The sequence below is a fragment of the Nomia melanderi genome, chromosome 6, assembly GCF_051020985.1.
Source record: "Nomia melanderi isolate GNS246 chromosome 6, iyNomMela1, whole genome shotgun sequence".
Taxonomy (NCBI): domain Eukaryota; kingdom Metazoa; phylum Arthropoda; class Insecta; order Hymenoptera; family Halictidae; genus Nomia; species Nomia melanderi.
The window spans coordinates 11,403,735-11,417,510 of NC_135004.1; the positions used below are offsets into that span (position 1 = coordinate 11,403,735).

Here is a 13,776-nt window from a genome sequence, read left to right on the forward strand (position 1 = left end):
CAAAAAATTTTGAAACTTTGCGTCAGTACAATAAGTGAAGCCTAATACATTGCAACTTTTCGATCTGAATTTCACTTCGAGAGGGTAGAACCACCCGTTGAAAAAATTCAAATTTTTCACTCCCGTGGGTTATCTTGAAAACGGCAAGAGACAACGAAAAATTCATTGTTCTTTGGCGTCAATAAAACTGCACTTTTTCAAGGGACACTCTCACCCCTTCAAAGTGAAATTCAACACGAAGAACATTGCAATGCATTACGCTTGACTTACTCCAAATACACCCGAACTTTCATAACTTTCCGAACATCAAGGTTCGATACGTTCTAAATCGGTCTAACAAATTTTTCTCTAAAGAATTCGCGACTGAACAAACAAATGTTCTATTGCAAACGGAAATTCATTTCGAAGATAAAATCACTAAGCGTGACAAAATTGTTCACCTCTACCAATCTACAACAAATAACTTTCACTAAATTCTAAAAATCTCTACCACGAGTCTCATTATTATACGTCAGGGGTTTAAACACTTCCTCACCGCTAATTAAATCGACCGTGCTCGACATTTTAGGGGAATCCATCGTGCGGTATCGAGAGCAAAAAAAAAATATATATATACATATATATATCCGTGTAATTGATCATACGCGATATGCCCGATAAAATTGTTCCCAGCGAGGGCCTGTCTGTTTTTGATTTCCCGATCGAAGAATAACGGCGGCGATCGATAACCGATCGTCACGCGTGCAAGGGAGTTACACGGCGCGTAATAACGTTCCGCGAATTAAGGTTCGATTTAAATGCAAAACAACTGGAACACGATGGTGTCGGCGGGACGCGGAGAGGGAGGGTGCGCGGGTGGGGGTGGCCGGGGGCGAGCAGGCTGGAGAACGGATGTTTCTCGCGGCGCTGATTAAATTTCAAACTCGATCGGGCGTGGCATAAAGCCGATCCGTAATTCGAAAACCACTTTTTGTTTTCGCCTGTCCGACCAGCGCGGCGGTACGTTCTCGTCAGCGAGCGGTCGGATCGACGAACGTTTGAGGCTCGAGGGTCGTTTGAACTCGATATCTCGTCAGCACGAGTACGCCCGGCTGTCGAGCCGCGCGACCTAAATGATTTAAAAAAAAAAAGAAAGGAGAGTGAAAGGGGGAGAGAGAGAGAGAGAGAGAGAGAGAGAGAGAGAAAGAGAGAGAGAGAGAGAGAGAGAGAGAGAGAAAGAGGGAGAGAGAGATGGAAGAAAATCTCTGGCCCGTCCTCGTCCCGGGGGAGGACGCCGTCACGTCTCGCGCAGTACCCCGTTCGTCCGCGATTCACAAAAGAAGTGAAACGCGAGAGAACGCCGCGGTATTCACTCCTTCCCCTTTAGCAGTCTCCTTTTTCCTAGCCGCGCAATGGAAACCGTGGGACGCGGGTCCGCGGAATTCGGGGGATTTTTTCACCCTTTATGGTTGAGAGTTGGCTGCTCGATTACTCGTAGCGCTTGATTAGTAATGAATTTTGCACTCGAGAGGTCACTCAATCACCACTTGATTTGATACAGAGAAACTGTGAAGCTTAGTATTCAGTATTCTAAATAAAACTTTGTATTGCTGAAATATTTGAATGAAATAACCTTTGTTGCTTTATCTGTGAATCGTTAGATTAGTTTCGAACAATGTCGTCTGTATCTCGTCGGAAAATGTTGAATATTTCTGGTGAAAAACTTTCGAGTGCAAAGGGTTAACATATTTGTGGTTATGTCTTAGTTAGGTTTTGGTTGGTTAGGATAAAATAAGTATTAATGTATGAAATGCTCAAAATTCTCGTGGCAGTTAACATATTAAAAATCTAAACATGGATTGCCGATGTTCTGTCGATATCTTAACCACTTCCATTTTCAAGAAGCTTCAGTATAATTATGAAATAGAAAAATTAATTCTATGTTCATTACGAGTCTATATTCGCTACAAAAATTATATATTGTATTTTTACAATATTCTGTATTTTACATTGCAAAAATACAATATGTAACGTTTACAATGTACAGTAGTAATTAGAGTAATACTTAACTCATTTCACGGTGACATTAATATTTACGATAGTAACAACTGTTACCAGTTGTTACTAATAGACTGACTTGAAATTATAATAGTTAGCCAAATATTATCGCGTAGGATCTTACCCTCGCTGTAGAACAAAGCTGATCGATCGAGAAAACCGGGGCATGAAATATTAAATTGGTCTAAGGTGAACAATGCTTCGTGCGCGACAACCCATTATTCTTGTAAATTACGAAGAAAAAGTTTAAAAGAACTTTCAGCGAACTTTTCAGTCCATGCACACGAGTATAAATTCTGCATACATATATATATAGAGAGAGAGGGAGAGGGTTGCATTTTAATCTGTTAATACCGGAGTTGCAGCGAGTACGTTTGGTGCAAGGTTAAAGGAGTTGGAAGGTGAGGCGGATGCATTCGAGTGAGAATTTCGTTGAATAGGGTGTCGAGGTTACATTATATCGCAAATTTTTCAATGCTCTTTATATAAGGCGTCAATTAAAATTATTGTGCGCGACCTTGGGGGAATCTTAGCGCTTTCATCGAATGAAACACACTTCTGTTTATTATATATTTAAGGATACTTCAAACATTATCGTTAAAAAGGACAATAATCACTACGTACGTACACTCGAAACGTTGAATAAATAAAAAAGAAACGACTTGCAATTGTTGTTACCATTATTATCGTCACAGTGCAAATGCTTATGTAAATATACATTTTTAAAAACTAATTTTCAACAGTACGAGTTAAACAGATTGCACTTACCTCTGTTCTCAATTTTTTTTTACTAAGAGTTCACAAAAATGAAATATTTCATAGATCTTTAATTAAATCATTGTCAAATGATTTCAAATTAAATTAATTTGAAATCAATTAAATATTACTTTTCTATTATCAATCTTTAACCGTTGTCATAAACGTAGACGCAGAATAAGCATGAAATATTTCTCTTTTCTTAATAAATCATCAATGATAAAGTATTTGTACCGATCATAGTTATGAAATAAATTATAAGGCAAGCAGTTGAATAGAAATTTCTATTGTACTTTGCATACTGCTATCTTCTACGAACGTTTACAGTTCGCAGATTAGTTGATTGCCCAATATCGCACAACAAGTTGACTTGTAAAAAGGAAACATCACCGCAACATTCCAATCTAAATCGTTTAATTATTACTCGAAGACTTTTCGTAGATCAGATACCATTAATAGCATCGACGTACACAGTGTCGGTGTGTCACTTGCTTGGATCGATTAAAACGCGACACCCTGAATAAACTAATACCTACTCTGCTCAAAATAATTAAAAGACCACCTGTTACATTAACTTCATCGATTACCCGAGCATTCATTACTTCAACGCTTCCGCCAGCGATGCGACTTAATACACATTTTACTGCATTAACACCAGGTTTACGTTTATAATTTATTTCGTTGTTCCTAGCGAAATTGATATCGGTTCATTTCGATAAAAACAGACGATTAGAATACATAACCGTGCAATCGACGCGAATATTTACCGAATAATGTTTATAAAATTCAATGTGCGCCGAATTGACGCGTTCCGTAAACCCAGTGTTAAAAATCTCTCGTTCTGCGCGCAACAAAATCAAAAAATGATGTGTGCACTCGTCAAACGAACGCAATCGGAGTATATTTTAATGAAAAATCGAAGCCGAACAAAGAAGAATTATATGCTTATGTGAAAATAAATAATTCATCATTGAAAGAATTAGTATCGTTTGAAGCTTTAAGATGAGGCGCATACTCGTCAAAGACAGTTAACTGATTAAATAAACGATGTTCCTTTCGCGAATGTTCGCGACTCATTATAACTCACAAGAATCATCGAGTTTTCCATCAATTATTTTTAATGAAACGAAATGTCATTTTCCTCGCGCTTCTCCAGTTGGAATCCGGTGAAAATTTTCATTCGTGTTCCTCATCTCGTGGTTGTTAAATATGATCGTATATTACGGTTATTATTTTTATTGTGACAAGTGAAACGTCAGAAGTTGAAAATTATAAATTGTTACCGACTGCGTTTGTTAATTGTGTTTGTAGAAAGAGTTATACGTCGGATAGCAAATGTTTAATAGCGTTTCTTTCGTTTTATTACTGCATTACGTGAAATTGATGTAAAAAGACATGAATGCGTGACATATTATATTAATCTACTGTTACGAAAGCGTACTGTGTTCATACAAATTCTCTCACATGTTACCGATGAAATGTGCAGAATGACCTGTTTCCCCTCATTCTGTGATAATACGTGCTCAAGCAGCAATTTCACTTTTTTTTAAACTGATATAACAATAACACTAGAAATGAATCGATTATATTATGATCATCCAAGCTTTCGTCGTTTTTAAAAAAATTCGTCGCAATCCGTGCGAAACATTGTTCTTTCAAAGTTTCGTTCTTCTCAACCCTTCTTCCTATCTATTCTTATTTTTACGATTGCCTCGGGGCTTCGTGTAGGTTAGGTCAGCATTATTTTACACGTTTAACAATCGGAACTGTGCAAGTCTGCGAATTTTCATCCTCCGAAGTAAAAGATTGTAGTTTGCAAAGGAAAAATAGTTTATAAAATTTCTTGTTTAACCTGGTGAATTTTAATTTAAAGCACCACAACGAAAACATTATCGCAATATTTTCATATTATGGAAAAATGACAGCCGAAGTGAAAGAAAATTTGCGCAAACTGTTAACTTCTTGCACTACGATTTCTTTCGCAGCTACACTCGATAAAACTATTTCATCGTTAACAATTTACTATAAAAATAAATAATTTGACACTTGCTCTCTACCTACGTTTACTTCAAGGACTACCAATTGACGGTAAACAGGTAATATTTAATTACAATTTTTAAAAAGTCCACAACAATTCCATAGCGTTGAGAAAAAATTCACAGGCGAAGTAACTAATCTACCCAATGGAAAACCATTCGGAATCATTAGTCAAATTTCGAAAACACCCACCGAGCCCGATTCATCATCCGTAGCGAAGCAATTTCAATTATCGCTGCCGAAACCGTCGGTGGGAAGCCATCATCAACACCACACCGTGGACATGAAAAATAAATCACGCGAGGGCGGTAACATTCAAATCGACGATCAATTAAAATAGAAAAGAGAAACGAAACAAAGAATAACCATCGGTCGTGGTCGACGGTGATAGTGACAGAACGCTGTTCGACGCTGTGTCAAATATTGATTGGCAATCGTTCAACCCTGGGGCGCCTAAACATGACACTTTATGGCAAATTAGCGTTCTGTGAAGCGCATTCTAGAGGACATCCTGCGTCCCCTTTGAGGAAGCTGGGATATTTCTCTCCGGTGATGTTCCGTTCTCCGCGGAAGAGAAACGGTGAAAGGAAGAGCCCGATATCGTGGAAGATAAATAATAGGAGTATCGGCGACAATAGCGACAAAGGGGAGGAAAGAAAATCGCGGAGGTTGTGATTCCCACGAAAATGTATCAGCCAACTCTGACGAACGCTCTGGCTCCCGGTGCAAAGCAGCGCAAACGATATTATCCGTACGCTCCTTTGTTAAGCCAGCTGCGCCCATTTCGTATATGTATATCTGCATATAAGTTTGTATGTACCCGTACAAGGTGTTCCATTTTAATTTGTAAATGGGATATTATTTAATTTACGAGGTAAACATCACTATGCAGTGAACAATTCTGTAGGAATCTTTGCAGAGAGAATATAGACTGGTAAAAACAATTTCGAACTCATTGAGAGTTATTGTATACAAGCAACAGTAAAATATAGGTTATCACATTTTAATCTATTACACATTTTAACCCTTCGCGGACGAAGACTGTTTAAGGTATACAAAACTTGTAGCATATGAAGCTAAATTATATCGAATAATGGTTAAAGAATGGAAGGAAACTATGTACTGATTTCTTGCTGTTTGATTAATTAAATCAATATCATTATGGACGTTTATTATACAGTTTATTCTGTTTCTAGAATGTTTCATGTTCGTTTATTCGGATTGTGGAAATTAAAGGTCTAAAAGTAGACAATTAGCGCACACATTCGTATAATTGCATGAACCAAAATCAAACATTTACCGAATAATGTTTGTGAAATTGAATACGCGTCAAATTGATGCGTTCCGTAAACCGAGTGTTACAAAGAACTATTACATTATAAGTGTCATTGATACCTACCAACAACAACTGACTTTTTGAGAATAAACACATATAAGAATAGCAGTTTCTCAGTGAAAAATTCGATATACCTCTAAAAACAATTCAAACTATAAATACTTGAAAATCTGAATGGGATCGAGCCGTTTCAACTGGAATTACCCTGTAGTTATTTTTCAGCAACCCTTCAACCGCGTTACAGGATAGCCCACTGTAGTTTGTAACAATTATTCAGCCCACTCTGTGCACAGGTATTTATATGTGCACGGTACAGCCGGTACAAGGTTGCACACCTAAAACGTGCCGCGCGTCATAAGCCCTCGGTCTGCTGCACCGCGTTTTAACTGCACACAGCTCGCGCGCATCGGGATATACGTGGACAACGGGGTTAAGTAGACTGGGCCGCAAGAATTTTTCATGCCAAACTCTCTTCTCCCTCCTCTAGCTCTCTCTCGTTCTATCTTTCTCTGTATCTCTCTCTCTTTCTTGCAGCTCGACGATCCTGAATCTATTCGCGGGTTTACATGCGGTCGATGAAGGGGCTGACGGTTGCTTTAGGGTCACTGCCGCGTCCGTGCGTCCAACCCTTAACACTAGAACTACCGCACCAGTCGAAATGACTGATTTCAGTTTCCTTCTTTCGATACCTTAACGCTCCTATCGGGCTATTTTTCGCGTTTCCTACATCTGTGGCGGACAAACAGTGGTTTCTATAAACAGAGACTAATTATCTAATGATCAAATTATCAAATTACCAAATTATCAAATAATCTAATTATCATATAACTAACATTTTTCACAAAAGCATCTTCACCGTTTGGATAATTGTGAAATAGGAATTTCCAGGTGGCTCATTTTGACCAGTCCGGTAATTTCAGTGTTAATCGCTATTAAGCATCCGAGAGTCTTACCCAATGGTCTTTATCCATCCTGATAATTCACCAAGGACAAACCATTAGACACAACTTAATCAGATGCCTAAATATGTGACGAACGGTGTTCCTTCTAACAACGTTCACAAATCATATTTATCAAATGTAATATCCATCAAATGGACTCGTAAATCTACTGCCGGAGAAACAAGAAACAAAAACTGATAAACCTTTCGTTTCATCGAAAAAAGGAAAACGAAAATTCAACGAAAAACAGGAACCGAGTAAACGTATAAAAATTCGGCTTCCACGATAAACAAGGAGCAACACGAAAGCATCTATCCGACGAAACTGCAGATTGTTCGCCGGCATAACTTCCCCGACGGGGCGTGAGCGTCGACGTCGGATTATTAAATAAATAAAGAGGAGAGGAGTGGCCAGCGTCGATACGGACCATGGGGGTCCACGAAAAATTCCAATAACGCAGGCGCAAAATTCGCGGTAATATCGGCTCCGGGTTCCATTCTAGACGTACAAGTAAATAAATTCATCGATATTTCCCGGGACACGCGAAGAGGGGAGTATAATTCCAGTAAAATAAACTTAGCCGTAGGAGTATCCCCTGCGCGCTCTGCGTTCTTCAAAAAATCCAGGGAAGCGATCGTTATCCGAACAGACTTGTCCCCGACGCACAATGGCCGATTTAGCCATTTTATCCGGTCAAAATGAAGAACACCTACATATGGAATTTTTTCGACAAAATATGATAGTATATGTAATAAGATATAATGAAGATATAAGAAAAAAGTGCACAATTTTTCCAAGAATTAGATCAAATCGTGCGCAACGAAAACTCCTAACTTTCAAAGCATATGAGTTTATGAACGCACAAATGGAAAAAAGACAATTGGTACATCATTCCTCACACATTCAAGTATCTCGGGGAGCAACGATTTTACAGCTGACGCAAAATTATCGAAATGAACTTTTGGCCGCCTGAAACGGCCAAATCGGTCACTGTGCGACGTGTTCGAATAAATAAGGCTCTACTGTAAACAGATCAAATGATCCCATTTAGTAGCAGGTACGATTGTCACGAGTATTTAACACTAGGTTTGCAGACATTTATTGGGCAGTTTAACTAATTGTTTCTAGAAAAATTGTTGTTCACCCAAAGACATTTAAATCGTTCATTTCGAGGCGAACAATTTGAAAGAAATTTTCCTTTCTACGCCCCTTAGTTTCAGAGATATTATAAAAAATGTATTTCAACCCTCAAGTTTGAGGGGTGTTTTCGCTCGTTCAAAGTGGATATTGGTCAATAAGAAAACGTGTCAAATATTTTTTTGAGAACTACGTCTCGCATCAGTTTCATCAAAACCGACGTCTCCTAGTTGAAAATGTTCGCGTACATTTAATTTTAGCGACTAAGGTCATCACACAATTAACCCTTTCCGAACGTCGACATTTTGGCGAGATCAGATGTTCATATTTGCAACACTAAATCGCAAACAAATGATTCAATAACTAAACAGCAGGAGATCAGTACGTGTTTTCCCTTTTCCAATGATCTAAGCAATCGATATATAATTTAGCTTCATCTGCTGACGGTTTTCTGTATTTCAAAGAATCTTCGTCCGCAAAGGGTTAAACTCCAAACACTAGCTAAGACAGTCCGCTTGAATTTTTAATAAATAATCCAAGTTATTTGGAGTTTATACCGTGTCTCTCCTTTTCATCGTCGGAGACGAAATTTCGTCATGGAGGAGAAATTGAGCCGCTAATCAATATAATCCTCGATAGTGCTAGCGTGTGTAGAAAAATTCATGTGTATATTTGCTTGACCGGTATTTACACTGTTTGCTGTTTGAACATCAACGTCGACACGCGTGCAGGGACGTGTGTAGGTACGGACGCGCATGCATACGACGGACGATGAAATCTCCACATGATTTTATTTTCCTGTCGGTCCATCTTTCCTGTATCGCGGACGTGTCCAGTTTTATACAGGGTGTGCCGTGAGCCATGGTGCAGAAATTTGGTTTGATAGCACTTTACCTATCGCTCTCGATCAAGGCAATTACGTATTAACACGAGCATTTAATATCATTAATATGTAATCCATATAAGAATTGTAACAACGGATTGTTTTCAGTTTTTTCGGACATTCGTTGTAGTATTCGAGCGAAATTGTTTATTTTCTAGATCATTTCGAATATTCAATTATTTTAAGGTATCAATGTTGCTGAACAGAAAAATTGAAACTGGTCAGTTTGATTGGTACGGTAGTTCTACAGTTAATTGCAAATACAGTTTTCAACGGCGGGTAGAAGTGTACGTTTTCATTTGCAAAGCTTTGTAGCTTTAAAATCAAAGTATAATGAAATCTCGTATTGTGCTTCTGATTTCTTTTGTTTTAAATCAGCGTAATTTTAATGGGTTACCGATTGTCAAGCATTCGGAATCGAAAAGTCGATTAACACGTTTGTGACCAGCATTTGTTTCAGTAGCAGTTTTCATAATCACAATACGTTACAAAAAGCTTCTGTGGAATCTTCTTGGATTAGTTAAATATTAATATTACAATGCTATTAATAACATCGATTATTATTACTAATTATACCATTACTTTTCAATAAATCCAATAACATTCTACAATACTGTTTCCCCCAGAATTCAGGAACATCAGTTAAAAAATTATCCCGAATCACTCAATTACCAATGTGCTCAATTTTCAAATACATTTCCTTCGAAAACGTATCCCAAACTACATTCCGATTTCCACCTTACATCCTGTACGATGATTTACAGGACACTCTGTACATCGATCTCTTTCGCCCCTTTTTTCCTACGGATTGTTTCGAACCGACAGGACAAACGGGAAAGAAAAGAGAAGGATAGAGACGGCGAAAAAAGGACGAGACCGATTCAGCGGAGCGCGGCGCGCGCGAGCGATTCGAATGCATCAAAGGATTCGTCTATCGTGGAAACAGAAACTGCAAATAACAAGGGTCACGGAAGAGCACTTTGTGCACCGAGCTCACGCACATGCCGCCGCGCGGAGCGACTGCCGGTTAAACGCGGCGGAACCGCTCCGGTCCGCTGGAAATCAAAAACCGTGCTCTTATATTATTTTTGTTTACGGCTGCACGTGCCTCATTGTTTGTGTACGAACACATGTGTGCGACGCGGTATCTCCTTTCGCGAATGCGTCTGTGCAGCACTCGAATCATGAATCAGCCCTAAAAGCTAAAAGTGCGAGGGACAATGGGAGGGCAATTCCAGTTTAACCCCTTTCCCTATGATTTATTTTTCATCTGTGATAGATACAACTTTGGCAGTAATAATTCGTTGGAGAAAGAGGACGATTCTCTGTATTCTATATCTACGCTTGCTCTGCAATATAACAATTAATAATGGAAGAATAATATTCCATTTGAATTCACAAGAATTGAGTAATGTTTATGTTTGTTAGATCCTATTGAAATTGTCGACCACGAGTCTCGCACGTTATTGTAATCACAGTTTAACGTCCCATATATACCAAGGGGGTTTCATGAGACGACACTCATGGATATGGGATTGGAATCAGGCCCAAACAGCCTTGGCCATAGTTTTACTAGCGTAGCGTTCAACATTAAATATCAGATTTTATAGTTTTACTGCGTCAAATCAATTCGTGACTCAAAGTCACATCCCGAGTGCAAAGAGTTAACACTTTACTGGCCACTGTCATGTACACGTGACTTCTTTTCGCCAACTGTTATCGGCCGCTATCACGCGTGACTTCACCAATGTTCGTATGGGAATACATATTGATGCTACATTCATAAGTGGCTTTCGGGTGAGAGCCTTGTCCAATAGGAATTTGTTCCCAACGTTTATACGAAACTGATACTGGTGTGTGCCTAGAGAGACTGTCTTCATATAGGTACCTGGTTCATGTTGCTCAGTAGTTACCAGTAGTTTTTGATTGGTCACCCGAAATTTATGAATGTAATATTTCAAGCCGTGAAAGCATTAACGTGTTGACTGCCACGGTGGCCACCGATGACCGAAGCATCCAAATCACTTGAAAACAATGTTAATTTGTCAGATACCTAATGTCTAATGAGGTAGCTTTATCTTTACAAAAGAATAAGCTATAAAAAAATCTCTGAAGGTTTTCGTGGAAGCTACTATTCCATATTGATGCTACTTTTAGAGAAACAATTGCTTCCACTGTTCTCCCTTCCCAATTCACCAGATCGTCTTTCGTTAAACTCTTTCAAGATGCTTCTTCAAACTGTCTGTTGCTGCCTTCAAATCTCGAAAGATTAGATCCATTACGAAGTTATGAAATACCCTTGAAAATGCAGTAGAACCTGCGCGATACTCGCCGGCGCCAACCTAACGGCGATGCGATAAATGTACGGCCGGCAGTGTGTTAAAAGTGAAGAGGGGCAAGGGGAGACGTCCACTCGCGGCGCTCGGCACGGTAGCTATGGCAACAGTGACGCCTCAATTTCGACACGTCCTTGTTATTGGCCGAGTTGCGCAACAAAGGTGCAAACGGAACGAAATGCGATGAGGTGAGGTATACGAACCTTGGCTTTGGATTTCGTACCTGCGTGACGATGGCTTTCTATGTTTAACGAATCCCAGAGACACGTAGGCTCGGCTACTGCGGTTCCTGGGAGTTCCTCTTGTCCCTGTGCACTTTTAGCTTTGCGGTCGGTACTACGGACGAAAAAGGCGGACTGTAGTTTTCCTTGAACAGGAGAGCTCTGAAACGAATACCGGTGTAATCGGTCAGTTTTCGTCCTTTCTTATTTCATTTTTGATACTAGTCGATAATTACGTATCAATGGTAAAAGAATTAACTTGAGTTGCTAATAACAGTCGACAATTACAGAAATTGTAATTTGATTGCTGGTAGGAGCAACAAGTGAATATAATGGATAAATCAATGGACTGGAGAAAGTAATTTCATTCTCGAGCATTCTTTTTTTAAATTTAAAATTTTATTTTGTCTTTGTATCTAGAATTATTTGATTATAGTTTCTAGAATCGCGCTGACGAGATTTCCCAAGTACAAGACACAGAATTACAGATGAATACAGAGAATTTGCACCAGGTGTACGTCTATCAGGTAGTCTTTGTTCACATTGCCGACAATCCTTCTGTTGTTCCACAACCTTGAACTAATGTGCTGCTAAACTAGTTCTTCTGTTTGCGTTCAGTGTGTTGCGAAGAGACTCGAGTAATATCGAACGCTCGTAAATGTAACATCCGACAGACAGGAGACTAGAAAAATACGGTTTTTAACTGTCGGATATTTTTCTTCGGGAATTTTCGTTTATACAATTTCGAACAACATAATTTATTACTTTCAAGTTTGAAATAGGATCGCGAGAGTGACCTCAATTCATAGGTGGACACTGTTACATGTGAAAATTTTGCAAAAATTCATGCACGACCATCTCGAAACTTTTATTATTTTTATAAAAACTTTTAATGGCGAAAGCACGTTTTCATACCACTCTAACACTCCAGGGCTATTAAATGGCGTAGCAGGGGAAACAAGAGAAACACAGTTTTTCCTCCATTACTGTATTAACAATACCAAAACTGTTATCTTAAAAGCATCAGTTCCTTTTACTGGGTTTCGAATAAAAGTTAATAGCACATTAAAGGTATCGGTTTCAAAACATATATTAATTTATATGTAATCCCTATAAAAATTGTACCAATAGATTATTTTCAATTTCTCCAGACACTCAGTATAATATTCAAATGAAACTATTTATTTTCAAAATTATTTCAGTTACTCCATGCTTTAAAGATATCAATAATCAGTAATTAAAATAAAACAGTTCTATCCCTTAGTTTCTGCAAAACTTCCCTTCGTATCAATCGCGAAATATATCACCGACATTTATCATAAGACAATGAATATTTCCAATAAAAAATATTGTCGAGTGCAACGGGCTAAATCCCCAATTAATTTCAAATGATACATTAACACTAAACGTACCAGACGGGTCAAAATGACGTCATACTAACAGATAATGACATTTCTAACGTCTTCTTTATGCAATTATTAAAAAGATAAGAAATATTTCTCTGAGAAATTATTAAACAAATTGATTCAGCACCACGCGAACTGAAATCTAAATGAATTGAACCCTCAACAAATGCACTCTTGGAGTTTTTATAGAGGAATCGCAAAAACTCAATTTAACTGCTCGGTAGTTTTAGTGTTAAAAGCACAACAACGTCATCTTCGCGCGATCCGCTTCGAGGGAAAGAAAGCTACGCGCTGAAGGGGTGAAACAAATGGAATCCGCCTATCGACAATAAAAAAACGAGCATAGAAAATATCGAAAGGAATCGGGACAAAGAAAGGAGCTGGTCGTGTCATTTTTAATTCACTGCATACATCGGCGGCGAATCTCGGTGCAAACATCGCGTTGGAACGCATGCATATATTCCCGTGTGCGCGCGCGACACACATACGAGGGAGTTGTTAACGGCCGTCGATTCCGTTCGTTTGCGAAAGTAGAATCAGGAAACGTCCGATATCGTTGCCCGCCGCCCGGGATTCAGTAGGTTCTAACGCAGGAGATACGTGGCCTCAATCGTCGGCCGGTCGAGAAGCATCTATCGATGTAAATCCACATTTCTGAAACTGTACCGGTACATAGAGCCGACGAG

At 38.8% G+C, this 13,776-nt stretch overlaps 2 protein-coding genes across 9 annotated transcripts in view; one reads left to right on the top strand and one right to left on the bottom strand.

Moving 5' to 3' along the window:
• The window catches only part of Sytbeta (Synaptotagmin beta), a 229,780-nt gene that overhangs the window by 163,789 nt on the left and 52,215 nt on the right, over positions 1-13,776 (bottom strand). Inside the window, exon 2 of the mRNA XM_031978894.2 lies at positions 11,687-11,846. The gene's annotated coding sequence lies outside the window, so the exon portion shown is untranslated. The remainder of the gene's footprint in view (positions 1-11,686; positions 11,847-13,776) is intronic.
• LOC116427947 (uncharacterized) overlaps positions 1-13,776 on the top strand; it is a 143,187-nt gene that overhangs the window by 5,440 nt on the left and 123,971 nt on the right. The gene's annotated exons all lie outside the window — the stretch shown is intronic.